The sequence below is a fragment of the Toxorhynchites rutilus genome, chromosome 2, assembly GCF_029784135.1.
Source record: "Toxorhynchites rutilus septentrionalis strain SRP chromosome 2, ASM2978413v1, whole genome shotgun sequence".
NCBI classification, from domain to species: Eukaryota; Metazoa; Arthropoda; class Insecta; order Diptera; family Culicidae; genus Toxorhynchites; species Toxorhynchites rutilus.
In genome coordinates, this window is record NC_073745.1 from 17026819 (window position 1) to 17041853 (window position 15035).

A 15035-nucleotide genomic window follows, 5' to 3' on the forward strand; every position below is an offset into this window, starting at 1 on the left:
ATGCTCCCTGTGCGGATTAAATAATTTTGATTCCAGTTGGGGTAACCATTCATCAGAAATGTGACTGACGACCTTTTTCGTTTACATGCCCTACTCAACGTTGGTTCTGGCTGTTTTAAGCTCAATATAATTCGAGCTCATCCGTTTTGTCTTCCAAACATAACTAGAGACAGCTACAAATAAATAACGATAAATTTTACCTGTCAGTGAAACACAAACCAGGTGTCGGTTTTACCCTGACTGAAGATGTCGGATCTACCCCGAATGAACTCGAAATTTTTGAGCATTGATAAGCTACCAAACCACCTACCGTCACACAAAATACACTGAATGATGGTCTAAGATGAATTAGAGATAGAAAAAATTGTTTTTTAAATCAGTCTATGTTAGCATTGGAAAGTAACTACAGCGATGATAATGATAACTCTAGCGTAAGTAATGTAATTTTTCATAAAAAAAATTTACAAAAATTAGTTTTTAGTTTTGCATTTTTTTTGGAAACAAACAACAATTTAGCATAAAATCTATACTTAAAGGATACAGTATTTTATTTTCATCTGACTCACAGGTGGATGACAATATGGTGGTTATCAAAAGCACTTAGAAACTCGAGAATTTCCAACTGTCAACTTTAGCAGTCAGTTGTACACTAGTTTCCCAATCTTCTACGAAGAATATGAACGCTAGCAAATTGTGTAGACAAAAAACGAGGTTCCACCGAGATTTGAACTCGGATCGCAGGATTCAAAGTCCTGAGTGCTAACCGTTACACCATGGAACCGTGTTGTTCAAAAATATGATGGAATACAATTTCAATACACATTAGCTTAACGTTCTTCTCAGTATGTTTTCACTAGTAAACGAGCAAATTCGAATGTTATTTGATGAAATAATTTAATTTTGCTCACAGGATTGAGCTTCCGCTGTTTTGAAGCAGAAATTGCCTTGAAAGACTTAATTTTTATGTGAAATGGACATCGACAAAATATTATTTTCAAATCTGAATTCTGTCCAACATTGATCAAAATCCACACTTCCTGAGACGTTACGTGGGTATACACATAAACATGCAATGCAGACAATTAACCCTCCTGTACTCGCGTCAAAATCATAACACATATACTCGCGCACGATGTCACAGACCGAAAAATGATCTTCTCTGTAATGTAGCCATGTAGGAGTAATGTAGGAGTAAGCATCAGAACATAGCATAACTGCATGCTCGAAACAAACATATATTTTACATTTCATGCAGTTGTTGCGTGTTTTTCGGGTCTTTTATCAAAGAGAAGAATGTATAATGACCTTCTAGATGATTATCAGAAGATAAATGTTCGGGAATATAAAGTTTGCATATTTCTAATATTATTTGTCTCTGTATTCTTGGTAAACTAATACATAATGCATTTTTTTAGATGGGGCATAAAAAGATGATATAAAAGGATTTATAGGAACTTCTGCTTTCTTGTCGATTATAAAAAAAAATATCCCCGAAATTGTAACTGTTAAAAATTACCATAAGCCACCGTTTAGTTTATAGTTTACTGTTTACAATTCTTCCACAAGTGTATGACCATTATATTTAACGAATAACTATACGAAAGTCAAACATTTATATTTTGCTTTTAAACGTATGAATCCAACGACGAATATATCGACGAATAGTTAATATATGGATCCGTTCAATCCAGTTACAAAAAGGACTGAAATCAAATAAGAATAGTCCGGTAATGATCTTATACATTATATTCAATAAATATTCCACGCCACTAACATTAATTTATACATTTCATTCAACAATATTCTAGAATAAAAAAGGCACTTGTCCAAAAAAGTTACTCCTATACTCGCGTCAGTGTGTCAGACCGAAAGTGTTAAAAAGTGGCACACGTACCCTTTGTACCAACACATGCGATACTCTAAACGATGACGAACGACGAATAAGAATCGCAAAGTCGTAGTGTTCATATTTTCTGAGAAATGAATGAATTATTGATTTCTCGGTCTGACTGACCAATGCGCGAGTATAGGAGTGTTAAGTTGTATACATACAATTCGAATATTATGTCACTCACCTTAGCCATAAAAATCATTATGTTCCTTATGATTGCTTTCTGTTGAATGATTCTCGTGAACATTCGGTCAAAGAGATTTTACAGGTCACTTCACTTGCGTAATTTGTGTACGGCGCCTAATCTAAGACATGCAGAATTATATGGTCATTTTGAGAAAAAAATTGGATTTGATTTGTTTTTTACAATATGTTGTAATATCAAATAACATGAATCATAGCAATATTATCTTCATACTCTTCAAATTTTTACTTTGAAAGATTGTTCTTCCATTATAAAATAAATACATCTAATGTATGTAGAAAATAGAACCAAATGCATGTCAAAAAAATACCAGAATGTTAATGTGAAACACCGGAAACGCCAGCGAGACGGTCCACGCGCCCCAGGGAGTCGTGCATTTGCATTGTTTCGAATCGGCTCTCGAATGGCTATCTCGATGGGAACACATTGTCTTAATCAGAGCTGCGTGCACCCGAGCCAAACGATGAATAAATTATAATTATGCGTCCCAAATTATTCATTCATCGGGAACGTGACCAGACAGAAATCGAACAAGGTAACATAATCTGGTGGAGGTGTTCATAAACCTGAATAAATAATCAACTGTTTATCGCTCATGAATAAACCATGGAAGCAATACGAGAAAACTCTATCAGCGTATTGTATCAACTTTCTAAACGCTTTTAATGGCTTTGAATAGGAATGATTGAAGCACCCTCCGTTAATCAGTTATGATTAAAGATTTATTAAATTTTTAAGACGTGATAATTTAGTCTGATGTGTACATTTTTCAAGGTCCTCCCAGCCATGGATCACGAAATAGGCATAAACAAACCAGCCAGCGGAACACGGATATATCTATCATAATTTTATGAAGCAGACGAAAGGTACAACACCGCAGGAGATTCGTGGGATTAGATCTCAAACCATTGATAATGGCGCTGCGCATGTTCGACGTAATATATTTATGCTGATTAGTTTCCGCTGGATGTTTGCAGCCGGAATTCTACTCTCAATTTCAACATTTTTCCTGTGCTCCCTTGGAAACATCATATTGGTTTTCCTAGGGATGAGTTTCCGGCCCATGATAAATGGTTGCCAAACTCCATGAAATTAAAAACGAAAATAGTGACAGTCAACTTATTACTGAGAGGAGGCATAAATATTCATGAGTTTACGTATTTGCAGCGGACTAAACCTGTATGAGACCAGGGGGAAGCCTCGGTACGGTCACAGAATCTCCACTACATTTTTCCCTGCGCGATGAGTCAATGGGCGGCAAGTGTGAAAAACAAAACCTTTTCCAACCCCCCGGAACATGTAATCCATAGTCGATCCCTGCCGAACAAGTGCAATATCTCGACGAGAAGAGGGAGAAACCCTATCGAACGATTGTGTATAGCAATGGGGGTGAGGGGTGCCCCATCCTCCTCCACAGTGTGAAAGCTACCGTTGCGGTGCGTTCGATTGGAACGGTTTGATTATTCTTAGTATTCTGCCAATGTTTTCGGATACAAACATGCCATTTCAGCTGCCCGGGAGTTGCATGCTATAAAAATAATGGTCTTTGAAAGTTTATGCTGTCAAAAAATTAATTGAATCATTATTTTTACTACCATAATACAGTACGTTATTTTTGTGCAAATAGGAAAACTAAAATTCATGAATCGAAAAATGTTAAATTTTGTGCCACAATCTGTCATGTTCAACGCTGTAAACACGGCTGAACTGAATAATCGGAAAGTGAATTTCAGTAGCGGGTATGAAAACAAACCGTCAGCGTTTGACAGAAATGGTTTTGTTTACTCTAGAATATTATTGAAAAGCTGCAGGAATCAATAGCGGATAAAATCAAAGATTATTTTTAAGTTTCAAGTGAATATTTATTAAAATTTACGCTCAAAGTGTAGATCACCGTTTGAAGTAAATCCTTCGTCCGTAAGTAAAACATACGGAAGCCTGAAATATCTGAAACGAAAACGAAAAGAAATGTTATAAATGCATTTATATTTATATAGATTTGATGTAAAGTACAGTTAAAAAAGTGAAGGAAAATATGCGAAAATTGGAGAAAAGAAAAAAAATAAGAATAATCGAAAAAGCGGGTGATAGGAAGCAAAGGATAGAAGGCAGAAAAGTGAGCACGAGGTTTATTGAATAGAAACTACTTTGGGAGTAAAAACGATAATTTATATTTTCAGTGTATAAAAATATGTATTGTAAATAAACAAAATATTTCAGTTTGAGCTGATCCTAAAAAGACTGCTACAAAATTCGTTTCGTATCCATAACAAACTCAAAAAAGTAATGAGTCAGTCGGATCTAACCTCAAATCACTCCGATCCTGAGATGGATTTTACACTTACTCCGTGTGCAGCCTGCAATAAGATGTCATCGGAGAATGAAGGGATGGTCGGTTGCGATTCCTGTAGTAGATGGTTCCACAACCGATAGGAGTAGCGGAAGCCGTGAAAAAAGAGAAAAGTGGTTCTGCTCGGATGCGGCTTGTCAAGAGGTGACGATAAAATACCAGGAAAGTCCAAGAAGCCTTCGAAGAAAAGCTCTATTTGTTCCACTACAAAGTCAGACGCGGTTCCTACCCAGGAGGAAAAATTCAAAGCGATGGATCAGGAATTCAAGCGGAAGATACAAGAGTTGGAATTTGAGCGGATCATCAAGGAGATGGAAATGGAGTTTAAATTGGCGCTGAGAAAGAAAGCTACAGATGAAGGAGATAGGAGAAAAAGAGATGACCCAAGAAAAGCTGTTGTTAGAACGAGCCCGGGAGGAAAAAACACGACATCTGAAAGAGATGAAGACGATGTGGGAGTCCTACCAGAAGGAAATGGCCAGTATGGAGGAAAAGTTTGCCTTAAAGCCAAAGCGAGACCCGACAGGTTCAGCTGAAGATCCTACACTTAGAAAAATCCTCGGTCGAAAACTACCAAATACATTTGGTAATGCAAAATTAGTAGAATGTACAAATTTTTTGTACATATTGTCAACAAACCCGCATCCCTACCAGAGATTAGTATATTTTACTCGATAACATTAGTAAGCTTGGATATTGTCATATCTGAAAACTGGTGAGAAAAGCGCGTATTAACCATTTTCATTGTTCCCATAAGGCAATACGAAGGTATAATAAGGATATAATTCTGATACGTGCATTTTCGGCGAGAAAATGTAGCCGATATTGGGCTTCCGAATCATGGTTCTGCTTTACATATGTGTTTATTAGTACGGTCGAAAATGACTATAGATTGGTAGTATTTACCAAAAAATTCGTTATATTTACTAATTATTTCTCTCAGTGTAAGGAGGGTGTTTCTGATTTGGATAGAAAAGCCAGAATTCTGTCCGGTGAAAAATTTAAGTTGGATAAAGCAAGTTCGAAAAAGAAACCGATTCCGGAGGAATGTGAGAAGGAAGCGACGAGAGTGAAAGCGAGAACAAAGAAAAAGCCAACGTTGGGAAAGCGTGCGAGGACAACTGCTTCTTTCGAAATCTGTCCCAATGGTGATCCAAAACCTCCGCCAGTTGTACGGCAGACCTTTAGGAAATTGGAACCTCTGAAGTCCGACAGACTTGCGTCGTTTACTCCCTTCGGAAACGCCGTAGAACAACTCTGCGATCTTTTGAAAGCGGCAGACTTGCAACAACATCTGATCAACCCGTTATTGATTCAGGAGTTGGTCGACAAGCTCCCGGCTGCAGACAAACGCGAGTGGGTCCGATACAAGAGGAAGAAGAAGGAAGTAACATTGCGAACGTTTACCGACTTCGTGTCCAGAATCGTCGATGAAGCTTGCGAGGCAATTGTCAAACTGGACCTGAAATACGAGCCAGCGAGAGTCCACCATGGAAGCAACGAGGGGAACAAGAGCAGATCGAAGGAGAAAGGTGTCCTACTCAACCACAGGCCTACGGTGACCGGATGGATCTCGTAACGAAAATGTGCTTCATCTGCCTGAACGACCACGGGAATGCTCCCGGCAAACTCAAGATTCGCTGCAATGTCGGAGACTGTCAGTAGGAATATAATCCTCTACTCCACCCGCAAGATGGTTTAATCGGTACGAGTGCACAAATCCGATCAGCAAGCGCAATCCGAGCGCTTCCGGATGATTCCAGTACGTTTTTATTGTGGAGGGAAAACGGTGACGAAGTACGGACGAAGGTCATCGAGAAGGAGTTAGTAGATTGTTTAGGTACCGTTGATGTTCCAGAACGGCTGACTATAACATGGACGGCCTATATAACTCGCGAAGACATAGGTTTCAGTAGAGTTAGTGTATGGGTGTCAACCGTCGGCGGTGGGGAAAAAGTGTTGTTGTCCGCTGTCCGCTCAGTCGAAAGTCTGCTTCTCCCTAAACCTTCTCCCTTCTCCCCAAACAATCCAAAATTTCGAGTGAATACACAATTTAGATTCGTTCGCTCCGCTCGAGGTACTTATGGGGTATTCTGGTGAGCTGCAAACTTGGGTGGACTGTCTATGAAATCGCGTCAAATCCAAGGAAGCTTATGGGTTTTCATGACACCGTCACGACGAAGTTCTCCATGATTTGCTAGAGTCCCACTACGCTCTGGAGGAGTCGGTTGTGGCTGTCAAGAAGGAGACAAAAGAGAACGGAAGGGTCTTGAATATCCTGCAGTGCACCACGAAACGACTTGGGAACAGCTTCGAAACCGGTCAGTTGTGGAAGAACGTCGAGGTCAACTTTCCAGAGAACTACACGATGGCCGTCAAAATATTGAAGCAACTGGAGCAGAAGCTGGAAAGAAACCCGGATATCTCCGAAAACGTTCACAACAGATACTGGACTACCAGTAAAAGGGATACGTTCATTTAGCTACCCCATAGGAGCTTTACGGAACCGATCCCTGCAAGTCTTGATACCTGCCACTTAACGTGGTCCTAAATCCTCGCAAGCTCGGAAAAATCCGTCTGTTGTGGGATGCAGCTGCAAAGGTTGAAGGAGTGTCTCTGAATTCGCAGCTGTTGAAAGGGCAGAACATGCTCACTCCTCCTCCGTTATCATCAGGTTCAGAGAGCGTAGAATCGCTTTCGGTGCAGACATCCGCGAAATATATCACCAGCTGCGGATCATTGAGGTTAACAAACACACCTCGTTTTCTCTCCCGAGTGAATAAAACAGACCCTCCGAGTGTCTATGCTATGGACGTGGCCACGTTCGGGTCGACCTGCTCCTCATGCTCGGCCCAATGCGTAAAAAAATCTGAACGCGACGGAACACGCCGACAAATATCCTGAAGCTGCACGGCAATTGTCAATCAGCATTACGTTGACGATTTCGAAGGTGCTGTAACCATTGAAGCAACGATTCGTCGAGCGAGGGAAGTAAGTTTCGTCCACTCAGAGGGAGGTTTCGAGCTCAGAAATTAGGTTTCGAATTCGCCTGAAGTTCTTCGGTATTTGGGAGAGGAGAAAGCTGCTCAATCGATCCATTTCGGCCGGGACAAGGAAACCGGAAATGAGCGTGTTCTGGGCATATTCTGATGTCCTGAACACGATACATTTTCATCCTCGACGGAACCTCGAGATCACCTGCGTGACTATCTGTGTGGCACCAAGAGACCAACCAAAAGGATGGTCCTGAGTTGTGTCATGGGTTTCTTCGATCCCTTCACGGTCCACGGAATAATTCTGGTACAGGATCTATGGTGCACTGGTGTTCATGGGATGAGAAAATGGATGAAAGATACTAGACTAAGTGGAAGCGGTAGATCAAGTTGCTTCCGGACGTAGAAAATATCCAAATTCCTCGCAGTTATTTCGGGGATTCGCTGTCATCCGCAGTAGAGTCGCTGGAATTACAATTCGTTGGGTTTCGAATAGGATAATTCTTGGAGCTGACCAGATTGGAAGATTGGCTAAACGCCGCAGACGTTCTGAGAGAGAGAGAGAAATGTTATAAATGCATTTTTTTATATAGATTTGGTGTAAAACGTAGTTGGAAAAGTGAAGGAAAATAGTCGAAAATTGGAAAAAAGGAAAAAAATAAGAATAATCGCAAAAGCGGATGATAAGAAGTATAATCGGAAAAGCAAAAGATAGAAGGCTGAAAAGTGAGCACGAGGTTTATTGAAAAGAAACTACTTTGTGAGTAAAAACGAAAATTTATATTAATTGTATAAAAAATGTATTTCAGTTTGAGCTGATCTTAAAAAGACTGCTACTAAATTCGTTTCGTATCCGTAACAAACGCATTTGAGAATACATTGCGTTACACCATCACGCCAAGTCACAGTTTTTTACCCCCGATTCCCAACTCCACCCAGAGAATAAAATTTAATTTCAACAATAACGATTCGGAGGAACTTCCCCCTAGACAGCAGACTCCGGCGGAAGAAAATTGGGTTACTCATCAGGGAGTTTTTCCCCACACCATCCCCAGAGCAGCGTGTCAATGCTGGGGTGCAAAAATAGCCTACCGAAGAACCCAGCTTGTCAGCGCGAGGGGAGAAACTTGATCAGAACCTTTGGCCCACAACTTCTGAATAATCGTTCCATGGATAAAATATGACAAAATCGGAGCGAAGCGCCATAAATATGGGGATGAATCAATGGGAGTCTCGGGCGCACAAGGTACAAAGAGGGGTAAGATTTTTTTCCTCCGGCCCTTTACAACCTGGATTTCGCAAGGAAGTGGAACCCTGCTTTGAATTGGCGCGAAAATGCAATGACGAGGGGATTTTCCAAACGTTCGGTTGCAGCGACCGGCGAGAAAACTGATGATTGAGGACGGAAGCTGGGCTTAACTGGCAATCCCTCGACGCGAGGGGAGGTGATGATGATGAAAAAGTAAGAAGGAAGTCTTCAGTCATAATCCATCGTCGCAATTTATTTCGCCATTTTCGGGTTTATGCATGTATCGGGCCCCCTCTAGCGTCGGTTTTTAATTCCGTCGAATGACGGTAAATTAATCCTTGGCCAATCTTATTACTAATATACGCGTTATTCGTCCAATGGTCCGAGAACACGGCGCACCCTACATTAATAACGTTATTAAATTTGTTTCCGTTCCACAAACGTGCAGGGGAAATTAAAATTCGTTCTTCCCATCTCACGTGCGGTCCGGATGTGACTCAAACATGATCCATCTAATTATTAGGGGCACTTTAAATTCGACACCTACTCTAAAACAGATCACGAGGTGGTGGTGTGAGCAGCGTGAAACCCCTTCGTTGAGTAATTACATCTATTCGAGGGAACGGAATACGTATTGAATTTCTAGGATTACTTCAACAAACATCGTTCTCGTTTCCTGAAACTGAATAGAGCGCTGGAAATCAAAAACCCGAATGCATCCCGGCTAGACACAGCCAACCGTAGCGTAGCTTAGTGCAGCTCGGACGTGAGACATCGGGGGAGAAAAAATCTGGTAGAAATGATCCTAAACTTGTTTATTGATTATGAAAAAAGAAAAATCTGCTTCGAGGTATTCTGTCTTGGTTTAGTAATAGGAATCCAAATTGTAATATAACACAGTGATACTGTACTATTTTGAATCAGGGAGGAAATTAGGATAATGTTTCTTTGAAACAATTCTTTTCACTCCGTTGATTGCAATCATTTTTAAGGCTCAAAATTATCCATCTGATTGTAACAAATAAAGAATCAATTAGACCCGACGGTATCAATAATGTTTCCGTTGCATTCGTTGTTAAGATTTGCTGCCAAACAGGACCAATCCATCGCTTTCCAGGAACCCATTTCTGTTGCTTATCGAGCTGGGATCGAATCGACCTTTTTCTCAGCTGGGTACCCAAACTGTAAAATTTCCTAGAAAGGTTAGCCGCAATCGTCTGTGCTTCGGAGCACGGTTTCGTTTAGGAATTGTGGTGATCTGGGCAGTCTTTACGGTGGGCAACTCAATGGGATGAAGGAACAAAAGGAAAAAAAGGCAGATAACAATATTTACTGCCTGGTGACAAGACGGGCGCTATTAATGATGGTTTGTGCTGGGGTGTACAATTAGGAAAAAGATGATGCGCCGAAATTATGAATAGAGACGGTTAGTTCTTTTTTTTAAAGATTGGTAACATGTATTAATAATAGAAAGTGGCTAGTATATATTGATATGATGCATATGGAACCGTATTCTCGTTTTATCTTATATATTGATGTCTTCTGTTGACAATCGTACTTTAATCACTTGTTTTCCCAAAAATCGACATTAACTTTTCGGACAACCCAATATGAGCTATCCTGATTTATCCTGATTTTTATTTTCATTCTCCCTGATTTTTTAAAATTATAGTTGGCAACCCTGGCTACAGCAGCTTTTGGTAACCATTCATTTTAGAATTTATCGGATGTTTAACCTTTTAAACTCTCCGACGTAGACTTCGTAGTTTTGGAAATCGCTGAGTTGTTTTTTCAATAAATGGCCAGAGCAGCACTTATCTGCAGAGATGTCAGCCAATTTTTTGGAATAGCTGGACAAATTCGAAAAAAAACTAGAAAAATCAAATTTTATTTTTTTCCTCAATTTTGTTTAAATCAGTAATAAAAATGACTGTATATCATAGTGACATAGTGACTGTGTTAGTAAGTAACGTTTTTTTAATTTCCCCTATCCCCTATTTCCCCTATTTGTGATCATACATTTTAACATTATACAATTATATTACATTTTGTGTCATTCCAACATAATTTTGGAAGCTAAAATTTCTCGCCTAAATTGTTTCGTAATTGTATCCTGAACATAATCGTTCAACGGTTGCTGAAGAATACGGAAGAACAAAAAAATATGGAAATAATTTTTCTTAGTTCTGAAAAAACAAATACTTTTTTAGTATTAAATTACTCTGAAGGAAGATGCACTGTTGCGTTGGTTTCCAATGAAGTCGGTAAAACCCAGATTTCGGATCTCCCTTAATTCATTATCAATATCCTGGATAACATTTTCATCGCAAATATTTGGAAGACTGTAGACGGGGAACAATTGACATATGTTTCCTTTCTATGACATTCCCCTTTATTCTGCACGGCGAATGAGGTGAGACGGCTCAAGTCACTGCATTCCCGTAGACGAATCGCGTGACTATAGTTTGTCACTAAGTGAGATTTGAAGTCGTGTCCTCATATGTTATCGACTCGGGTATCGAAGAGAAGTTGAAAAGTAAGGTAGCTTCCACAATGAAACGAGAAACTTTGCTATCTCACGTCACTCGCCGCGTGGAATAAGGGGGATTAATTGGATCAAACACATTTTATTGTAAACAAATTTGGACATTTTCCCCTAAGCTACGCTCCTAATGACTTCTTGCGACCAGTCATGTCATTAACTCCGTCGGCAGACCATCCTACAAGATTCTGCTTGTATGGTATACCGTGTTTATTAAAGTAGATCACCACAGTCCCTTAGAGCGATTTGGATTCAGTTTTTATAACCTGGATCAAGCCGTAGAAGCAGTCATTAACATGAAGTGTATCTTCCTTCTAGAAGTAAAGTTTTAGGGAGTAAATGTTGGCCTTACATGGTATCCCAAATGTTCAGCTGTCACCACGGCATCCCACTAAACTGTCAGTTGCAACTCTTCTAGGCGTCAACCAAGTGCAGCAAAAAAAACGTGATGGTTCATGGTTTGGTTGCACTTGCCAGTCTGTGGCAATGTAGCAGTTATTGCATTGACAGTGGGTCTTCTGGCTCTGGAGGTTCCAATAGCTTAGCACTAAACTCACCGATGCTTCATGTATACCTATTCCTACCACAGCGAGACAAATGACCCTTCTTTATGTATAGCGACAAATATATCTAGCGATGTTTGTACATGGAAAAAACATTTCTTGCTTTTCAAATAACAGTTCGAAATTGTTTATTACTTAAATTAAAATAATACCAGAAGAAACATGTGAATCCTTAATTTAGAAAATAAATAAGTATACGCTAACTGCAATCCCCGCATATTTTACAAATTATTGGGTTCACGGAGGGACATTTTCCACATACATATTTGTTTCATTTGAAACAGATATTTGAGGTTTTGCCACACGAGAATTTGAACTTGTATTTGTTGAAGTTTTCTGTATAATTTTTGTTTTCTTCCTAATGTTCTTGTTGGAAATCCTTGACAAGTTCAGCTAATTGGAATAAAACAGTTCTGATATTTACATGTGGATTTTCTGCATAAAGTCCATGAGTTGATTCCAGCCTCTTGACCTTGATACCGAAGAAAATCAGCGCAGGCTATCTTTGAAATTTCAATTTCTCCGGGTATTTTCTTGCCATTTGATCCGTCATGTCCACACCATATTTAGAATGATTGTAAAACCTGATCGTTTCAGGTAAATGCTTAAAGCTTTTTCGATGCTTATAGATTTATGGTTCGAACCCCTTCTTGGTTTGGCTTACTTTCGTAAAAGGTAAGTGAACAATGACTCGATTAATATAGTTTTTGTTGAGAACCGTGGCCTACAAACCTTCTACTATTTGGGAAATTTTGGTAGTTCTTCTGTATTTTAGCGGATAGTTTCAACAATAGTGCTTCTTATTTTTAGTGATTTTGCGACTAGTGACACTTATTCCACATACTGTGAACAGTTCCATTAGTTTCAGAACAACGAAATTACCAAAATTAAGATGAAGCTCCTCTTTTTTCACCCTTTCACAAATATGGAAATCCATTTACAGGGTATTTGGTGTTGACATCAGATGCTAGCCAGAATTTGGTACCCGGTTTATTCGGCATATATTGCGTAAACCTAGTTTTGGTTAGGAAAAGCTGTTCATCTATAGTTACATGTAACCCAGGCTTGTAACAATTTTGGCTCTTCACGATGACTTTGTATCATATTTCAGAGGTTAAAGCAAATTTGTTTATTTGTAAACACTGACAACACAGTTTTTATCAAATCTGGTAAATCGTATAATTTCACAAAAGTCATGTCCGCTCATCTTTTCTAAAAAAGCGGAACCCATTTCTCGTTCCATAAATATGAGATGTTCAAATTGTTTGCCTTATATGCACCTCGTGCATATAAGAGAGCAATTAAAGATTATATTTTTGCAGGAATAAGATTCCTTGTTTTTCCCAATAGGTTTCATCTTCTGTACATTTTATATGTTCTCCATTATATGATTGTAAATAAGCAAAGTAAATGCAGTTTATACTTTACCGATCATATATTTCGTTTGGTACGCGAAATAGCACTATAGCTTGGAAAGGTTACTGTAGCGCTCGCTAGTCTATTCATCGTCGGCAAAACAATTAATTCTATTCATACACAAATACAACACAATACAGCAAAATATATGAAGCAATAGCAAAAATGTGTAATGTAACGGTTTTGTACCACAATAACACATACAAACCTTTATGATATCACATGAATGTTTGCACGGGTCAAATGACTTCGATTGCCCGGCTAAGGTAGAGTCCCTCAATCAAATGGTCCCGAACGGTTCGGATCTTCGAGACTGCCGTTTTCGGACTACGCAAACCTTTGGTGTCCGACTGTACCAGAATGGTCAGCACCCTTTCAAAGACAACCTTCGAATACCGCGGACAAACACCGAATTTCAGCTTCCAAACGGAAAAGGGATTGTTTCGGTAAAACGGAAATTTAAACCACCTGATTCTCAAACTTAAACCTCTGTTTCAACTATTCGACTTCTTTCTATTTACTCTGACATTTTCCACACTTCCTACAATGTTCTATCACTCTCCTCTCCCCTTTCACTTCGCTTTCTCTCTATATCGCGATCATGGCCATGTCACTTATTCTATCGTACCTGCGCGCAGGGTTTTACCCTTGATTTGACGTATTCGGATTCGTTCTCGACCTGGACATGCTGGAGTACTGGTCGTCTGCGATCGGTGGCTTTCTCACAAGTTCGGAGTGCGTTTGGCGTGCTCCGCGGGGTACTGCAGATGCACCGAGTACCGGTCGGGCGTTCGGGTTGACTCCCGCCCGTTTCGTCGTGAATGTTGACTCTTCGGAATTCAATTTCCCGAAACTGGAAACTGCCAGGAAGGTCCTGTACCAACTGCCTGGTGAACAGGCTTTCCTTCGCTTCCTTAAAGCAAATGCATAAAACGGAACACTTGAAATTCTTCACAATATCTGCTATTGTTCTTTACAATGTCGAAAAACGCTAAGCTACTAGGCTCGTTCCGTTCACTGACCGCTCCACAAATGGAATGCTCGAGAAAACCCAAATTCGGTTTAATCAGACCTCTGGTTATACCAAGTGGCTGTAATTTTAATTTCGCCCTTAGTGCCTCATCGTAGTGCAGCAGACTTTTTTTTTTGGAATCCAGAGCCCTCTGTAAGCGAGTCTGTTCCAACCCTCGCCATGTTCAAACACCACCCTGAATTGGGAACTTCACACTTATTTGATATTTTTTAGGCAGACTTATCTCACTTCTTAACTAGGCGAACCTAGCCAGAATTTTCACCTGCCCCCGGGCTTCTGAATGCCAAAGGGGGACTAGGCTCTGCGGAATGCACGTATCTGCATGCTCGTGCTGTTTTAGTCCTGACCGAGAAATTGTCGGACAATCGCGCAGTTGCTAAAGATGACCGACTTTTGGATGCCGGCCAATTCCTTCTCGATGTTCAACACCTTTAGCGCTTCCAGAAGTGTCTTCGGGATAATTCCAGTTCCAGAGAGAACGACTGGAACAATTCTTGGGACCTCCCTTAGCCCCCACAGTTCCTTGAGCTCCACGGCTAATGGTCGGTACTTGCAGATTTTGCGACCGTGGGTCTCCTCCAGATTCTGGTTCAGTGGAATAGCGACATCGATGATGGTGACTTTGCGGTCGCTCTTGTCGTAAACCATTATATCTGGGCGGTTGTGGTGGATCGAGAGGTCGGTCAGAACAGTGCGATCCCAGTACAGCACGGTCATTTTCCAGGACAGGTGCAGACAGGTACCGGTAGTTTGGTACGTTGTCTTCCAGCAGAGCACATTGGAGCGCCAGTTG

The 15035-nt window shown here is 40.2% G+C and overlaps 1 non-coding gene across 1 annotated transcript; it reads right to left on the minus strand.

Moving 5' to 3' along the window:
• Nucleotides 1–709: 709 nt before the first annotated feature.
• Nucleotides 710–781, minus strand: Trnaq-uug (transfer RNA glutamine (anticodon UUG)). Its single transcript has one exon. It is a non-coding gene; the product is annotated as a tRNA-Gln (tRNA).
• Nucleotides 782–15035: the final 14254 nt, after the last annotated feature.